At 45.4% G+C, this 17770-nt stretch overlaps 1 non-coding gene across 1 annotated transcript; it reads left to right on the forward strand.

Moving 5' to 3' along the window:
- The first annotated feature begins 1411 nt into the window (after window positions 1–1411).
- On the forward strand, window positions 1412–1608 carry LOC139234248 (U2 spliceosomal RNA). The gene has a single exon (XR_011588302.1). It is a non-coding gene; the product is annotated as a U2 spliceosomal RNA (small nuclear RNA).
- The last annotated feature ends 16162 nt before the right edge of the window (window positions 1609–17770 follow it).

A 17770-nucleotide genomic window follows, 5' to 3' on the forward strand; every position in this document is an offset into this window, starting at 1 on the left:
CTGTGTACTAACTCTCAGTAATTTGTGTACATGGGCACCCAAATCCCTTTGCCCCTCCACAGTTTATCGTCTCTCACCATGAAGAAAATATTCCGCTAAGAAGTCTAGTTGCTCCTTGCTAAGCCACAGCTACTGTCCATCCCTAGTTGTGCTGCTCTCCCACCACCAGACACACTACACTACCTTACCCTTGATGGCCTCGCCCCTCCCAAACTCTGTAACTATCTCCAGCCCTGAGCCTTCGAGAACTCTGTATTCCTCCAGCTCTGGCCTTTTGTACATCCTCCATTGGCTTCACCATTGGTGACCGTGCCTTCAACTGTCTGGGCATTAAACTTGGGAATTCCCTCCAGAAAACTCTCCGCTTCACCATCTCGCTTTCCTCCTTTAAGGTGCTGCTTAAAACCTACCTCTTTGACCAAGCTTTTGGTCACCTTTGGTTCCGTGTCAATTTTTATCGGATTACGCTCCTGCGAAGTCCCTCGGGGACTTTGACTACATTAAAGACGCTATATAAATACAAGTTGTTGTTGACGTAGATAATTCAGTCCCTCCATTTACACGTATTTTAAAAATGTCTACAAATGAAGGCCGATGAGAAAGTTAATGAATATTTTTTTTAACTCTAGTAACTCTTTTTTAGTGTAGTTGCTGGTTTTGTGTGGGGTGTGCAAGACGGAATTAACCAGTGAACCCTGTGCACTTAGGCTGGATGGATTATAAAGGGATTATGGCAATGGAATGTATATTATACCTGCCAGCCCTTCAGAACTGAAGATGGGGCCTCCAACAATCTCCACTCGGGTTCCACCACGCTGAAGACAAAACTTCTGGGATTTATTTGCTTATTATTGTTATCGAATGTCAAAAGATCAAAATCAAGAACTACTTAGAGCTGACTGAATTCCTCTCTACTGTGCTATAAATTGTGAATTGATGAGTACAGCACAGCTCTCACTAATGTAACGCAGTGCTCACTAAGTGCAGTCAGTTTTAACCTTTTGCAGATTCTGTATCATTAAGCCCTCTGTGGAGCTTGGCATTCGCCTTGATTGGACGACCCCGTTCCAGATAATGCTGCAAACGCCAGTCCTCCTGCAGGGCTCTGCAATCAGTTTGTGACTGCAATCATTTTTCACAGGAATGCGAGATGGAACCCCTATTGGCATATAAAAAAATTATTTTTCTATTAAAGTAAATCTTCGCGCTGAAGAATGAAAGAAAGAGGACCAAATTATTGTCACAATCTCAGGACGTCCCAAAGCACTTTACAGCCAATGAAGCACTTTGAAGTGTAGCCACCCCGTTGTAATGTGGGAAACGCAGCAGGCAATTTGCGCAATGTGATAATGACCAGATAATCTGTTTTTTTAGTGATCTTGGTTTAGGGTTAAGCAACGCCTCAATTTCAATCGCTTCTCGGCCTTTTGGCTAAGATCATGCGTAACTGACCTGACAGGGGAGTAACCATGACCCCAACGTGGTTCTCCCTGGATCAGGAAGGTGGTTCTCCTATGCTTTTTGGAAATAGGAGGTGGGTGGGGTGGCTTGACCCATCCACCTCCACGGAGGTGTGTGGGGGGCCTGACCCATCCACCTCCATGGCACGAACCTGGTATTGCAGTACTTCCAGGAACAGTGCTTGGGCTCTAGGCCTTTTGGCTAAGAGCATTAGCGCAGGGTGATCCTTGATGTGTGCAAGGTGACCTCTGGCGTTTGTGATCTGACAAAGAATTAGAAAGATTTGCTACGAATAAAAAAAAACGCCTCAATTTCAATAGGAGGTGGGTAGGGTGGCTTGACCCATCCACCTCCACGGAGGTGAGTGGGGGGCACACACCCACCTCTATGGCACGAACCTGGTATTGCAGTACTTCCAGGAACGGTGCAGTGGCTCTAGGTCTTTTGGCTAAGAGCATTGGCGCAGAGTGATCCTTGACAGGTGCAGGGTGATCTCTGGCGTTTGTGATTTGACAAAGAATTGGAAAGATTGGCAACGAATTAAAAAAAAACAAACGCCTCAATTTCAAAATTCTCATCCTTGTTTACAAATCCTGCCATGGCCTTGCCCTCCCTATCTCTGTAATCTCCGAGATATCTGCGCTCCTCTAATTTTGCCCTCTTGAGCATCCCTGATCATAACTGCTCAACTATTGGTGGCCGTGCCTTCCGTTGCCTGGACCCCAATTTCTGAAACTCCCTGCCTAAAGCTCTTTGCCTCTCTACCTCTCTTTTCTCCTTTAAGACGCTCCTTAAAACCTATCTCTTTAACCAAGCTTTTGGTCATACGCTGTAATTTCTTCTTATGTGGCTCGGTGTCAAATTTATTTTTTTTGTCTTATATCACTACTGTGAAGCGTCATGGAATGTTTTACTACTTTAAAGGCACTATTTAACTACACGTTGTTGTTGTTGTTGTTGTTGTAGGGATGACTATTGGTCCAGGACACAGGGGAGAATTCCCCTGTTCTTTTTCAAATAGTGTAAACCTTTTACACCCTGAGAGGGCAGACGGGGCCTCGGTTTAACATCTCATCTGAAAGACGGCACCTCCGACAGTGCAGTGCTGCCTCGGCACTGCACTGTGAGTGTCAGCTGAGATTTTGTGCTCAGGATGTAACCAACAACCTTCTGACTCAGAGGGTAGAATGCTACCGCTGAACCAAAGCTAATACTTGGATGCGTGCTCGCATGTGACGCTCCCATAATTTTGCCCATCATTTTTCATTATAAACTAAATGGCGCAATTGTAAAGGGGGTGCAGGAACGGAGGGACCTGGGGGCGGGAAGGGGGGGGGTGGGTACGGGTGCATACACAAGTTTTTGAAGGTGGTAGGACAAGTTGAGAAGGCTGTTATAAAGGAATACGGGATCCTTGGCTTTATAAATAGAGTCAAAGGCCCCAATCTTGACTGGGGCGGATTTTGTGAGTGGGTGGAGGGGTGGGGGGGGTGCGATCCGGTGGTGGTGGGGGGGGATTCTGATTGTGGGGGGGGGAGGGGGGTTGCTGATTCTGGGTGGGGGGTGATTCTGATTGTGAGGAGGGGGTTGCTGATTCTGGGTGGGTGGGGGTGTAATTCTGATTGCAAGGGGTGAGGCGCCGATCCGGGGGGAGGTAGATTTTGATTGCAGGGTTGGTCGCCAACCCCGGCCGGGGTGTGGGGATCTGATCGTGGTGGGGTGGGGTTGCCCATCCTGAGGGATACTATACTTGAAGTGGAAAGATTTGTAAGGCTATGGGGAAAATGCAGGGGAACAGAACTAATTGAATAGCTCTTTCAAAGAGCTGACACAGGTATGAGGGTCAATATGGCCATCATCTGTGCTGCATCATTCTATGATTCTTTGATTTATGATCATTGATTTTGGTGTCCTGATTATGATTAAATTCCATAGTATGCACCTACATGGGCAACAAAGACAAAAGATTTAATGCTTCATCTTCAACTATATTTGATGCAATAAAGAAAAAAAGAAAGACTTGCATTTATATAACGCCTTTCACGACCTCTCAAAGCGCTTTACAGCCAATGAAGTACTTTTGAAGTGTAGTCACTGTTGTAATGTGGGAAACGCAGCAGCCAACTTGCGCACAGCAAGCTGCCACAAGCAGCAATGTGATAATGACCAGATAATCTGTTTTTGTTATGTTGATTGAGGGATAAGTATTAGCCAGGCTAGGGCACTGGGGATAACTCCATTGCTCTTCTTCAAAATAATGCCTGAGAGGGCAGATGGGCATTTGGTTTGACGTCTCATCCGAAAGACAGCACCTCCGACAGTGCAGCGTTCCTTCAGCACTGCACTGGAGTGTCAGCCTTGATTTTTGTGTCTGGCGTGGGATAAATGACTCAAAATTTGATATTATTTGTTCCAGAGTCTATGTGAGAATGGGTGGTGTAGTCAGTTAGAACACTGGGGTAAATTCAACTCTATCTACTACTGTTAGCAAAAACGTTGGAATCCCACTTTGTACTCAAGACTCATCTTTCATTAACATTAGCAACAACAACAACAACAACAACTTGTATTTATATAGTGCCTTTAACGTAGTAAAACGTCCCAAGGCGCTTCACATGAATGTTATAAGACAAAAATTTGACACCGAGTCACATAAGAATAAATTAGGGCAGATGACCAAAAGCTTGGTCAGAGAGGTAGGTTTTAAGGAGTTTCTTAAAGGAGGAAAGAGAGGTAGAGAGGTGGAGAGTTTTAGGGAGGGAGTTCCAGAGCTTAAGGCCTTGGCAACAGAAGACATGGCCACCAATGGTTGAGTAATTATAATCAGGATTGCTCAAGAGGGCAGAATTCGAGGAGCGCAGACATCTCTGGAGGGGTTGTGGAGCTGGAGGAGATTACAGAGACAGGGAAGGGCGAGGGCCATGGAGGGATTTGTAAACAAGGATGAGAATTTTGAAATTGAGGCGTTGCTTAACTGGGAGCCAATGTAGGTTAGTGAGCACAGGGGTGATGGGTGAGCGGGACTTGGTGCGAGTTAGCACATGGGCTAGTTGAAGAAAATATACCAGGCAATCCTTTCACTTTCAGAATCTGGAGTTGATCAGCATAACTGCACTCTTGGGCTTATACTCTTTGGAGTTTAGAAGACTGAGTGGTGATCTTATTGAAACGTGTAAGATTCTGAGGGGGCTTGACAGTGTAGATGCAGAGAGGATGTTTCCCCTTGTAGGGGGAATCTAAAACTAGGGGGCATAGTTTCAGAATAAGGGTTGCCCATTTAAAAAGGAAATGAGGAGGAATTTCTTCTCTCAGAGGATTGTGAATCTTTGCAATTCTGTACCCCAGAGAGCTGTGGAGGCTGGGTCATTGAATGTATTTAAGGTGGAAATAGACAGATTTTTGAATGATAAGGGAGTCAAGGGTTATGGGGAGTGGACGGGGAAGTGGAGTTGAGGCCAGGATCAGATCAGCCATGATCCTATTTCTTATGTTCTTATTATGTTCTCTGTCAGTTGTACAAGTCCAACATGAAATGAACTTGGGTAGGCTGAGCCTCAACCATGTTCCTCGTGGGCACAAGTCAACAGCGCTAAACTGCCCACTGCTTGGCTAAAGTTCTCTTCAGGGCTGGACGGGTAAAGAGAGAGTTAACGCCTTGGGATATTTTTCAGTGTTAACGGTGCAATTATAAATACAGAATTAAAAAACAGAGTTAATGTTTAAGGTCGATGACCTTTAATCAGAACTGAAAAAAGTTCAGAGATATAACAGGTTTTAAGCAAGTGCAGAGGCAGGGAAAGGAGGAGGGGAGGGAAAACAAAAGGGAAGGTCTGTGATAGTGTAGAAGGCAGGAGAGATTAGAGAGACAAATGGAATGATGGTGCGAGCCGAAAGGAGATGATAATGGGACAAGTAAAGGAACAAAAGATGGATCTAGAAGAGGTGTAAATGGGAATGGCAGAATCATCAGCAGCGGCCATCTGACAAAATGGGGGTTAAAGGCTATGATCTGAAATTGTTGAACTTAGTGTTTAGTCTGGATGGTTGTTCTTATTGTGGAATTGGAAATTAGTTATTGTAGAGGGAATATTACTCTATAGGTAGCTAGCTACACCTGACTCAAGATGGTTCAGTATGAAAATTGAACGATTGAAGTGCAAACATTCATATCACTGAATACCGACTTTTGGTAAACACAAAAGAACCAAAGGTGACATGAGGAAAAACACTTTCTTACGCTGCGAGTGATTAGGATCTGGAATGCACAGCCTGAAAGGGGTGGTGAAGGCTGACTCAATTGTGGCTTTCAAAAGGGAGTTGGATAAGTACCTGAAGGAAAAAAAAATGTGCAGGGCCACGGGGGAAGGGCGGGGGAGTGGGACTAGCTCAAGTCGGCACGGGCTCAATGGGCCGAATGGCCTTCTTCAGTGCTGTAACCATTCCATGATTCTATGATGCACATAAAGCCCTCTGACCAGGACCAGTGGGAGCTCAACTGTTGACAAATCTGTCTTTCCAGCATCATTATTAAACATCTGTTGTTGACCAAAATCAGCTGTTAGTCAAGACACCATGAGGACTATTTCCGCTCATTCTCTGTTTATCTTTTTCCAAGAGAGTAAAAGGCCTGATTTTGCCTTGGCCACCCATAGAGATTAGAAAAAAGTCAGTTAGAATGTAGAACCTATTCTCAGTTTAAAAAAACAGGTTTTAATTACAACCACAAACAATCCAGTGGTGCCTTGATTAATGAGCTTGGGTGTGAGCAAAACCGAAGGAGCAACCTTACTCAGGAATTTTTACCGTGGGTGCCAGGAGCACTGACAAAGGCATCTCGTGACTCTGTGAATATGGTCGCCATCCCTCCAGGATTGTCCTGAAGTCTCCAGGAGTTGAGGATCAGTGTCAGTTGTGGCTCAGTGGGTAGCACACTTGTCTCTGAATCAGAAGGTAGTGGGTTTAAGTCCCACTCCCGGAACTTAAGCACATAAAAAATCCAGGCTGACACTCCCGTGCAGTGCTGAGGGAGTGTTGCACTGTTGGAGGTGCCGTTTTTTGGATGAGACGTTACACCGAGGCCCCGTCTACTCTCTCAGGTGGACATAAAAGATCCCATGGCACTATTTCGAAAAAGAACAGGGGAGTTATTCCTGGTGTCCTGGCCAATATTTATCCCTCAATCAACATAACAAAAACAGATTATCTGGTCAATATCACATTGCTGTTTGTGGGAGTTTGCTGTGCACAAGTTGGCTGCTACGTTTCCCACATTACAATATACTTTGAGATGGTCATGAAAGATGCTATATAAATCCAAGTCTTTCTTTCTTTCTAATCTCCAGGACACTACTGTAAGCAACACCCGGGAAAAAAATTATAGGGGCATTAAATGAAATTGTGGTTTTTATTACATTTTCTTTGAACATTTTCATTTATTAGTTGTAATAATATTGGAGATCAGGGAAACAAGGCAATTTCACTAACAACCAAAAAAGAGTTGGTTCCCTTTCCAATTGGCTGTGGAAAGGCGGTGCACCTGGAGGATGAACCAATGGCGGGAGTGTGGGGGCGGGGTGGTTCGAGGCGGGAGGTCATGTGATGAAACCTCCAGGAATACATCCAACTAGAGTTAGCAACCCTACTCCTGTAGTTACCTCTAGATTTGACTACTCCAACGCACTCCTGGATGGCCTCCCACATTCTACCCTACGTAAACTTGAGTTCATCCAAAACTCGGCTGCCCATGACCTAACTCGCACCAAGACCCACTCACCCATCACCCTTGTGCTCGCTGACTTACATTGACTATTGGTTACAGAATGCCTCGATTTCAAAATTCTCATCCTTGTTTACAAATCCCTCCATGGCTTCGCACTTCCCTATCTCTGTAATCTCCTCCAGCCCCATAACCCCCTGAGATATCTGCGCTCCTCAAATTCTGCCCTCGTGAGCATCCCTGATTATAATCGCTCAACCATTGCTGGCCGTGCCTTCTGTTGCCTGAGCCCTAAACTCTGGAATGCGCTCGCTAAAACTCTCTGCCTCTCTACCTCTCTTTCCTCCTTTAAGAAGCTCCTTAAAACTTACCTCTCTGACCAAGCTTTTGGTCACCTACGCTAATATTTCCTTATGTAGCTCGGTGTCAACATTTTTATCTCATAATACTCCTGTGAAGCACCTTGGGACGTTTCACTACGTTAAAGGCGCTATATAAATACAAGTTGTTGTTGTTGTAGTTGTTGTTGTTGTTGTTGTTGTTGCTTGCTCGCCTCAAGCTCAAAAGATAATTATGAATGTGGAAGACCATTCAGCCACCTTAGTTCATCCATCTCGAGAGATCCTAACACCTCCATTAAATGGTTTATTTGCGTCATTGGGCCGGATTTTTGAGAAGTTTGCGACCAGGTTTTCGCCGTACTTTGTACTCAATGCTCGTCTTTCATTAACATTAACAACAACAACAACTTGTATTTATATAGTGCCTGTAACATAGTAAAACATCCCAAGGCGCTTCACATGAGTGTTATAAGGCAAAGATTTGATACTGAGCCACATAACAAGAAATTAAGGCAGATGACCAAAAGCTTAATCATAGAGGTAGGTTTTAAGGAGCATCTTAAAGAAGGAAAGAGAGGTAGAGAGGAGGAGAGGTTTAGGGAGGGAGTTCCAGAGCTTAAGGCCTTGGCAACAGAAGGCATGGCCACCAATGGTTGAGCGATTATAATCAGGAATGCTCAAGAGGGCAGAACCTTGAGGAGTGCAGACATCTCGGGAGGTTGTGGGGCTGGAGGAGATTACAGAGATAGGGAGGGGCGAGGCCATGGAGGGATTTGTAAACAAGGATGAGAATGTTGAAATTGAGGCGTTGCTTAACCGGGAGCCAATGTAGGCCACTGAGCACAGGAGTGATGGGTGAGCGGGACTTAGTGTGAGCTAGGACACGGGCAGCTGAGTTTTAGATCACCTCAATTTTATGTAGGGTAGAATGTGGGAGGCCAGCCAGAAGTGCGTTGGAGTAGTCAAGTCTAGAGGTAACAAAGGCATGGATGAGGGCTTCAGCAGCGGATGAGCTGAGGCAAGGGCGGAGACAGGCGATGTTATGGAGGTGGAAATAGGCGGTTTCAGTTATGCTGTGGATATGTGGCCGGAAGCTCATTTCAGGTTCAAATATGACACCTAGGTTGCGAATAGTCTGGTTCAGCCTCAGATGGATGCTAGGTAGAGAGATGGTGTTGGTGGCTAGGGAACGCAGTTTGTGATGGGGACCAAAGATAATTGCTTCGGTTTTCCTAATATTTAATTGTAGAAAATTTCTGCTCATCCAGTACTGGATGTCGGGCAAGCAGCCTAACAATTTAGAGACCATTTAGAGGGGCCGTGAGAAGTGGTGGTGAGATAGAGCTGGGTGTCGTCAGCGTATATGTGGAAACTGATGCCGTGTTTCTGGTTGATGTAGATGAGAAATAGGAGGGGACGAAGGATCGATCCTTGAGGGACACCAGAGATAATGATGCGGGAGTGGGAAGAGAATCCTTTGCAGGTGATTTTCTGGCTCATTGTTGGGTAATACATTTAATCATTGAGCTTTGGGATGAAATATAATCTTGATGAGTTATCACATTTCAATTTGTTTTTCATTCTCGTGTGTGGGTGCTCTGGGTGCTTTCCCCTCCGAGCGTCAGCCATGGCTCAGTGAATGGCTGAATGGCATCCTCCTGTTACTCTACGGGAGTGGGGGGAGTGGGGGGGGTTACTTGTCAGAAAATAATGACTACTTTTTGGCAAATGATACTTATCGATTCAAACAAAATTGAGCAAACTGCGTTGTATTTTGAAATGTTACTGCTCTAGTTCCGAACCCCACTGGGTAGCACTCTCATGCCTCTGAATCAGAAGGTTGTGGGTTCGAGTCCCACTCCAGCGACTTGAGCATATAAATCTAGGCTGACACTTCCAGTGCAGTGACGAGGGAATGCCGCACTGTCGGAGGTGCCGTCTTTCAGATGAGACGTTAAACCGAAGCCCCATCTTCCATCTCTCAGCTGGACGTGTACGACCTCACGGCACTATTTCAAAGAAGAGCACGGGAGTTTTCCCTGGTGTCCTGGCCAATAATTATCCCTTAATCAACATCACTAAAACAGATTATCTGGTCATTATCACATTGCTGTTTGTGGGAGCTTGCTGTGTGCAAATTGGCTGCCGCGTTTCCTGCATTACAACAGCGACTACACTTCAAAAAGTACTTCATTGGCTGTAAAGTGCTTTGAGACGCTATATAAATGTAAATCTTTCTTTCTTTCTTGTTCTTTCTCAGAGTGATCAAAGCACTTGGTGACGAGGTTGCCCAGAAGGCCGGGTGTGCTGCGGAGGCAGGCAGGAAGAGGGGGAATGCCTTTAATTTTGCTCAAGCTGTTTAATCACATTTCATAACTGTGTAATTGCTGTGTTCGCCTGAATGGAATTAAAAATAAACGTTATGCTTTTAGTATAAATTTCAGATGTGACCGGACGGAGTAAGGATGTCAGTTTAGCCTTGATGAGCTGCTACAAATGGGATAGGAAAAATCTTTGCACTTCCTGACCCTTTTACATAAAGGTACCTCCATAAAAAGATGCAATTTATGACCAGCAACTGCACAGTGCTCTCTGGTTGCATATTTTAAAACTGTTGAACAATAAACATTGTCAATGTGGTGGAGAGGGGAGCAGACCTTGAAACCTAGGAACGCTTTATGAGACTGAAGGCTCAGTATTGAAGGCATGAGGAGGACACCAAGCTGTTGGGGATTGGGCCCCCGGAGGTCTCGGGATGTCACCAACACTTCTTTTATGGTATCCCAGTAATCGAGGTCTTTAAAATGATAAAGGGATTTGATAGAGTGGATACAGAGAAGCTATATGCCCTGACGGGGGAATAGAGCAGAAAGGAAGGAACTTAGAGCTGGGCCATGTAGGAATGAAATCTGGAGGCTTATTTTCACTCAGAGGGGAGTAGCAATCCAGGATAAAAGCAGAAAGTACTGGAAATACTCAGCAGGCTGGACAACAACAACAACAACGTCAACTTGCATTTATATAGCACCTTCAACATAGCAAACCATCCCAAAGTGCTTCACAGGAGTGTTATCAAACAAAATTTGACACCGAGTCACTTAAGGAGATATTAGGGCCAGTGAAAAAGCTTGTTCAAAGAGGTAGGTTTTAAGGAGCATCTTAAAGGAGGAGAGAGAGGTAGAGAGGCGGAGAGGTTTAGGGAGGGAGTTCCAGAGCTTAGGGCCCAGGCAGCTGGAGGCACGGCCACCAATGATGGAGCAATTAAATAGGGGATGCACCAGAGGCCAGAATTGGAGGAGCGCAGAGATCACGGGAGGGTTGTGGGGCTGGAGAAGGCTACAGAGATAGGATGGGGCGAGGCCATGGGGGCAGGGGGAAAGAATGAGAATTTTAAAATGGAGACGTTGCTTCACCAAGAGTCTAGGTCAGTGAGCAATGTTTGCTCTAATGGGCCAAAAATTGCAGTCGGAGGCTTCCCACTGGAATTTTTTTACACGGAGAAGGGGTGCGAGCTTTACTGCACTGCTATGGAGGGTCCTTGTCGGAATGAATCAACTTTGAGACTCAAAAATTGAATAGCCAGCAATTGATGGTTTGAGACACGAACTATAGGTCAGAGGGTCTGTGGTGGATCCGTTGGTCAGGATCATGGCTTGCATGTCATCGTGGAGCAGGCAGAGGATGGTGACAAACTTTTGGGGGCAGCCGAAACAGAGGAGGATGCTCCATAGTCCCTCGTGGTTGACAGTGTCAAAGGCCTTTGTGAGGTCAAAGAAGGCCATGTACAAGGGTTAGTGCTGTTCCCTACGATCTCGGTGAAGATCATGTCTGTTGTGCACCTTAGTGGACGGAATCCGCATTGCGACTCTGGGAGGAGCTCTTCAGCCACGGGGAGAAGATGATTGAGGAGGATTCGTCCGCATGCCCGACACGAGACTCGCAAAGCAAGCGCTCTACTCGGAACTCCTACACGGTAAGCGAGCCCCAGGTGGGCAGAGGAAACGTTTCAAGGACACCCTCAAAGCCTCCTTGATAAAGTGCAACATCCCCACTGACACCTGGGAGTCCCTGGCCAAAGACCGCTCTAAGTGGAGGAAGAGCATACGGGAGGGCCGCCGCCGAGAGCATGCAGAAAACAAGTGCAGGCAGCGGAAGGAGCATGCGGCAAACCAGACTCCCCACCCATCCTTTCCTTCAACCACTATCTGTTCCACCTGTGACAGAGACTGTAATTTCCGTATTGGACTGTACAGCTGCCTGTAGAGTGGAAACAAGTCTTCCTATATTTCGAGGGACTGCCTATGAAGATGATGATGATGATGATGAGGTCAAAGGGTGAACACGGTCTTTCCTGGTTCGGGTCCCAGAGGGCAAAGTTGAACAGGGCTGGGGAGGGAAAATTTTTAACCAGACCTACAATAGTTTCTCAGTTAAGTTGTCCCTCCTGGGGATGATATTTACAATGTTTTATTTGCCTCTAAAATTAACCTAACTATTTAGTTAGATTTATAAAGTCTCACCCGTGTTTTCAAATCACTCCATAGCATCGCCTTGTTCCTATCTCTACAATTTCCACCAGCCCGACAACCCTGCGAGATATCTGTGCTCCTCCAATTCTGGCCTCTTACGTATCCCCGATTTTCATCACTCCACCATTGGCGGCCAGGCCCTAAGCTGCCTAGGCCCTAAGCTCTGGAATTCCCTCCTTAAATCACTCTGCCTCTCTCCCCTCCTTTAATACGCTCTTTAAACTCTACCTCTTTGACCAAGCTTGTGGTCACCTGTCCCAATATCTCGTTATGTGGTCCTGTATCAAATGTTGTCTGATAACGCTCCTATGAAATGCCTTGGGACATTTTACTATGTTATAGTGTCTGCCATGGCTCAGTTGGTAGCACTTTTGCCTCTGAGTCAGAGGTTTCTGGGTTCAAGTCCCATTCTGGTGACTTAAGTACAAAAATCTAGGCTGACACTCCAGTACTGAGGGAGTGTTGCGTTGTCAGAGGTGCCGTCTTTCGGATGAGATATTAAACCGAGGCCCCGTCTGCCCTCTCAGGCGGATGTAAAAACCCATGGCACTATTTCAAAGAAGAGCAGGGGAGTTGTTCCTGGTGTCCTGGCCAATATTTATCCCTCAATCAACATCACAAAAAAACAGATTGGCCCAGAAATTGCAGTTGGAGGCTTCCCGAACGCAAATGCCTCTGATCTCAGAAATTTCTGCGAAAGTACCCGGTGGCCCAGGAGGTTCAGAGAATTCTGGCCCTGGGCCTCTATGCGTAGAGGCCCACTGGAGGCCCACGTATCCCAGGGGCGTATGGGTTTCGTACGCATCACTGGGATCATGTGGGCTGGCCCAACCTATCAGCATAGTGGTATTCCCATTCATACTTAATGGTGTGTTCCGATATATGGAATCACCATAAGTATGAATGAGAATTCCCCCCAAAACACACAAACACTGAAAATAACTTTTAAAAACCCAACACATATTTCAAATTCATAAAAATTGAATTTACTTAATTATTTAAAACAAAAATTTAATTTTTTGAAAAATAAATGTACATATTTTAAAGGGGTCTAAAAATAAACGTACCTTATAGGATTTTAAATGTTTAAATTATTTTAAAAATAAATTTTTCTGTCATTTAAAAGCCTTATGCTGGTCAAGCAGGTCAAATGCCGGCATTTATCAGTCGTACGAATTTCGAGGGCATTCGCTGGGCAGGAAATAACCCAATTCTCCGTCCACAGGGGCCCTTACTTTTGGATGCAGTGCATCTGTCACCAGGATTCTTGACAGATCGCAAGTTCTGGCTTTAGGCGCATGCGCTTGCCTAAACCCGAAACTTGTGGGGCCCCTTCGGTCATGTGCGCACCTCGTACGCACCCGTGGGCAGCTCGAATTCAGGCCCGTGTTCCGGTCATTATCATGTTGCTGTTTGTGGGAGCTTGCTGTGTGCAAATTGGCTGCCACATTTCCCTACATTAATAGTATCAGGCAGTCCCTCGCATCGAGGATGACCCACTTCCACATATTGAAGGGTGGAAGATGCCTGGGCGTGGATTCTTTTAACGTGGGGTGGCCGTTGCATACCAGCGACCACACGGGCTTGACAGAGATAGGTCGTGGTCCAGTGGCAATGATTAACCAAGACGACTGGAGACCAAGCGCTGCTGCATGGACCTAGTGTGCACATATATATTCCTACTCTCCATATGCCGCTGGCCTTTCTCTCCCCGTTCCCCTCTAGTTACATATTAGATGCAATAAATTAGCAGTTTTACATTACAACAGTGACTACACTCCAAAAGTAATTCTTTGGCTGTAAAGCAGTTTGGGGATGTCCTGAGGCGGTGAAAGGCGCTATATAAATGCAAGTCTTTCTTCTATAAATGCAAGTTGTTGTTGTAGTTTGCATGTGTTGTGATGTCATGAAGTCACCATGGAAACAAATCTCAATTTAGCTGGGATTATGGATTTGTCGGCAGGAATTAGCCCTCCAACCCTGAGGATGGACCTGGGGGCGATTCGGTTTGATTTTGATTGCTTGTGTACGAGTCGACTAGCGGGCGAAGCGTTGTTATGTTAAGACCCTAGGGCCTGGTTTTAGTAGCCAACAAGGCGAAAGAGTTGCAAAATTGTTGTTTTGGGGAGGGGGACAAGGCAGAGCGAGAGGAGAGAAAAAAGAACTGCAAAATGCTATAAATCTGAAATGGAAACAGGAATTGTTTGGAATTATACAGCAGGTCTGTTAGTCTCTGAAAAAGGACAAGTAGGATTGGTGGAAACTCTTAACTTTTTTGAACTAAGTTTTTCTGGTTACACGGTGTCTTTTTACGGTGCAGAAAACACACACACACCTTTCTGTTAATGCATTTTTATCAAGTCTTTATTTAAGTACGGACCCGCTCTATTTTTTTTCTCTCTAATAGAGTTCCCACACTATTGTGATTTACTGTTTGGCGAATACTTGTCAACGGGATTAACTGTGAAACAAATGGCAGGGAGACCCTCTTATCTACTGAAAGTGGGTCTTAATGAGAAAAATGCATGTTCCAGGATGGGAGTGAGAGGTGCCGTTTGTAATGCAAATCAGTAAATGGAGGGCCAGAAACGTCCCATAATGCTCAATGTTAAACAGCCCCTTCAAAGGGATACCTGACTTGGATCAGAGCTGCAGGATATCCTTAATGTGCAATGTTTAGCTCCCGTTGCGTTTTTAGAGATACACAGAGCTGCAGTACAGATCCCAAACTCAGTGCCAGTTAATCGAGACTTGATTAATGGCTATATTCCTGGATAACAAAAACAACTTATATTTATATAGAGCCTTTAACGTAGTGAAACGTCCCAAGGCATTCCACAGGAGTATTATAAGACAAAAAGAATTGACACCGAGCCACATAAGGAGAAATGATGGCAGGTGACCATAAGCTTGGTCAAAGAGGTAGTTTTTAAACCACGTCTTGAAGGAGGAAAGAGAGGTAGAGAGGCGGAGAGGTTTAGGCAGGGAGTTCCAGAGGTTAGGGCCTAGGCAACAGAAGGCAGGCCACCGATGGTGGAGCGATTATAATCAGGGATGCTCAAGAGGGCAGAATTAGAGGAGTGCAGACATAGAAATATAGAAACATAGAAAGTAGGTGCAGGAGTAGGCCATTCGGCCCTTCGAACCTGCACCACCATTCAATATGATCATGGCTGATCATGCAACTTCAGTACCCTATTTCTGCTTTCTCTCCCTGCCCCTTGATTCCTTTAGCCGTAAGGGCCATATCTAACTCCCTTTTGAATATATCTAAGGAACTGGCCTCATCTCGGGGGTTGTGGGGCTGGAGGAGATTACAGAGATAGGGATAACAGCCCTCAAATCAATTTATTCCCCCATTGTGTTTGTAAAATCGATCTTGGCAGGGTGGGGGGGGGGGGGGGGCGCTGAATAGGGGATGAAAGGATACACGGGATGATTCCAGTTTCAGTGAAAAATAAATCCTTGCATTTATATAGCGACTTTCACAACCACTGGACATTCCAAAATGATTTCATTTACAGCCAATGAAATCATTTTGCAGTGTAGTCATTGTTGTAATGTAGGAAGCACGGCAGCCAGTTTGCGCACAACAAGCTCCCACAAACAGCTACGTGTCCCAATAACCCGATCTCAGGGTTTCAATCCATGGGGACTATCTGCCACGTTTCCAACATAAGTCACAGCAGAGAACAACCCGTCACTTCCCTCATCTTATCACAGAAGAAAGGTTTAAAAAATATAAGATAAAGTGCCACAATCCTCGGGGGAATAGTTCCCTTGGGTAGAGATACCAGATCAGTAGAGCAAAAACAAAACATTGCTGATACTGGAAATCTGAATTAAAAACAGAAAATGCTGCAAAATACTCAGCTGGTCAGGCAGCATCTGTGAAGAGAGAAACAGAGTTAAGGCTAGAAGTTTGTGGTTCAAGACCCACTCCAAAAATCCAGGCTGACACTCCCAGTGCAGTGATAGTACATTGCATCAACCAAAGAATAGCTGAGGGAGACATCCCCATGAACCGAAGCATGGCGCAGTATTTAACATTTATCACAGCCAGACTGTGGAATTGGCAGGACTTGCGCTCCTCCTCGAGTGTGGACCCAGCTAATGCAGTGGTGGTTGCTTTTCTCCAGGCAGGACCCATCAAAGCAGCAACCCTCTCTTCCAAGGGTGTCAGTGGGTGCAGATTTGCTGGGCCTCCTCCTGTTTGAATTCTTTCTCGTTGTGTTCCACTTTCCTCTGCAAAGATGAAAATATAACTTTTTAAGAGAGGGTGTCTTTCTGCTGAGTGGGGACATATGTAGATGGCCACATTTACAATTGCAATTCCATTAAAAAATAAAAATATTACTTACACACACTACTTGACCAAGGTCCTGCCACTTTTTGCACTGGCCTCCAGACCGCAGGGTGGTCACCATTGCAAGTTGGTTCCAGCATTTCTTCATTTCTTTGGGTGCAACTTAAAAAAAAATCCACGCAAAGGCATCTTCCACCCTTCAGGATGTAGTTCAGGACCTGGAATATTAGGTCCTTCATTGGAACACCTGTGAACTCATCCCTTTTTGGCGTGGAAGCAAGTCATCCTCGTTTTGAGGGTCTGCCTATGATGATGAGAGCTGAGGGAGTGCTGCACTGTCGGAGGTGCCATCTTTTGGATGAAACGTTAAGAGGCCCATCCACTCTTTCAGGTGGACATAAAAGATCCCATGGCAATATTTCGAAGAAGAGCAGGGGAGTTATCCCCGGTGTCCTGGGGCCAATATTTATCCCTCAATCAACATCATTAAGAACAAATTATCTGGTCATTATCACATTGCTGTTTGTGGGAGCTTGCTGTGCGCAAATTGGCTGCCGCGTTTCCCACATTACAACAGTGACTACATTTCAAAAAAGTACTTCATTGACTGTAAAATGCTTTGGGACGTCCGGTGGTCGTGAAAGGCACTAGAGAAATGCAAGTCTATCTTTCCATATACCAGCACCGAGGATATCTGCACCTCAGGTGAGTTACACTCCAATGGGTGGCGGCCCCCAATAATGCTACAGTGCAGCCAAACCCGCTAGATAAAACATATCCAATGGGCTGAAAGATTTCCAGCACTCCCTCCCCACCCCCACCGCCTCCCCTCCTCGGGTGTGCTGAAACAGTTAATCCCAGGAGCCAAATATTGATTTCAGATCCAAGGGAGCAGTACACCTTTAAATACCGTGATCGTACCGAAGCAGTTAATTTAAAGAGACACGCCATTTCCTTCTCCATGCATTCTGAGAACACAATCCCCCATCTCCAGTCCCAGTTGAACTGAATTGCATGTAGCGTGTAATGAAGCAATCCAGCTACATGCCACTCGATATATTTAAATCTTTTTCCTTTTTTAACATAGTCTGTTGAGTTTGGATCCCTTTATAATGCAGTGCCAAATAAATATATCTCTTAGTTAGCATATCAGCCCGACGCTTAGAAGTCACTCATTCAATGATAACTTCACGAGTAACAATTTTATTTTGCTGTTTTTTTTCCACTGAAAATAAATTAAACATGGTTTGTTGATGAAAGAATCGGGATTTGCCCAGGGGAATGTAGTCAGTAATGCATTTAAGATGACACGGAAGTGCCCGTCTGTCCTACCACTCTCGGTTTCCACATCTCGAATCATTTCCGCGGCTCATTGCAGAGATCTGATTCTAGAGTCCTTTCGCCCCGAAAGGGCAGC

The sequence above is a fragment of the Pristiophorus japonicus genome, chromosome 21, assembly GCF_044704955.1.
Source record: "Pristiophorus japonicus isolate sPriJap1 chromosome 21, sPriJap1.hap1, whole genome shotgun sequence".
NCBI classification, from domain to species: domain Eukaryota; kingdom Metazoa; phylum Chordata; class Chondrichthyes; family Pristiophoridae; genus Pristiophorus; species Pristiophorus japonicus.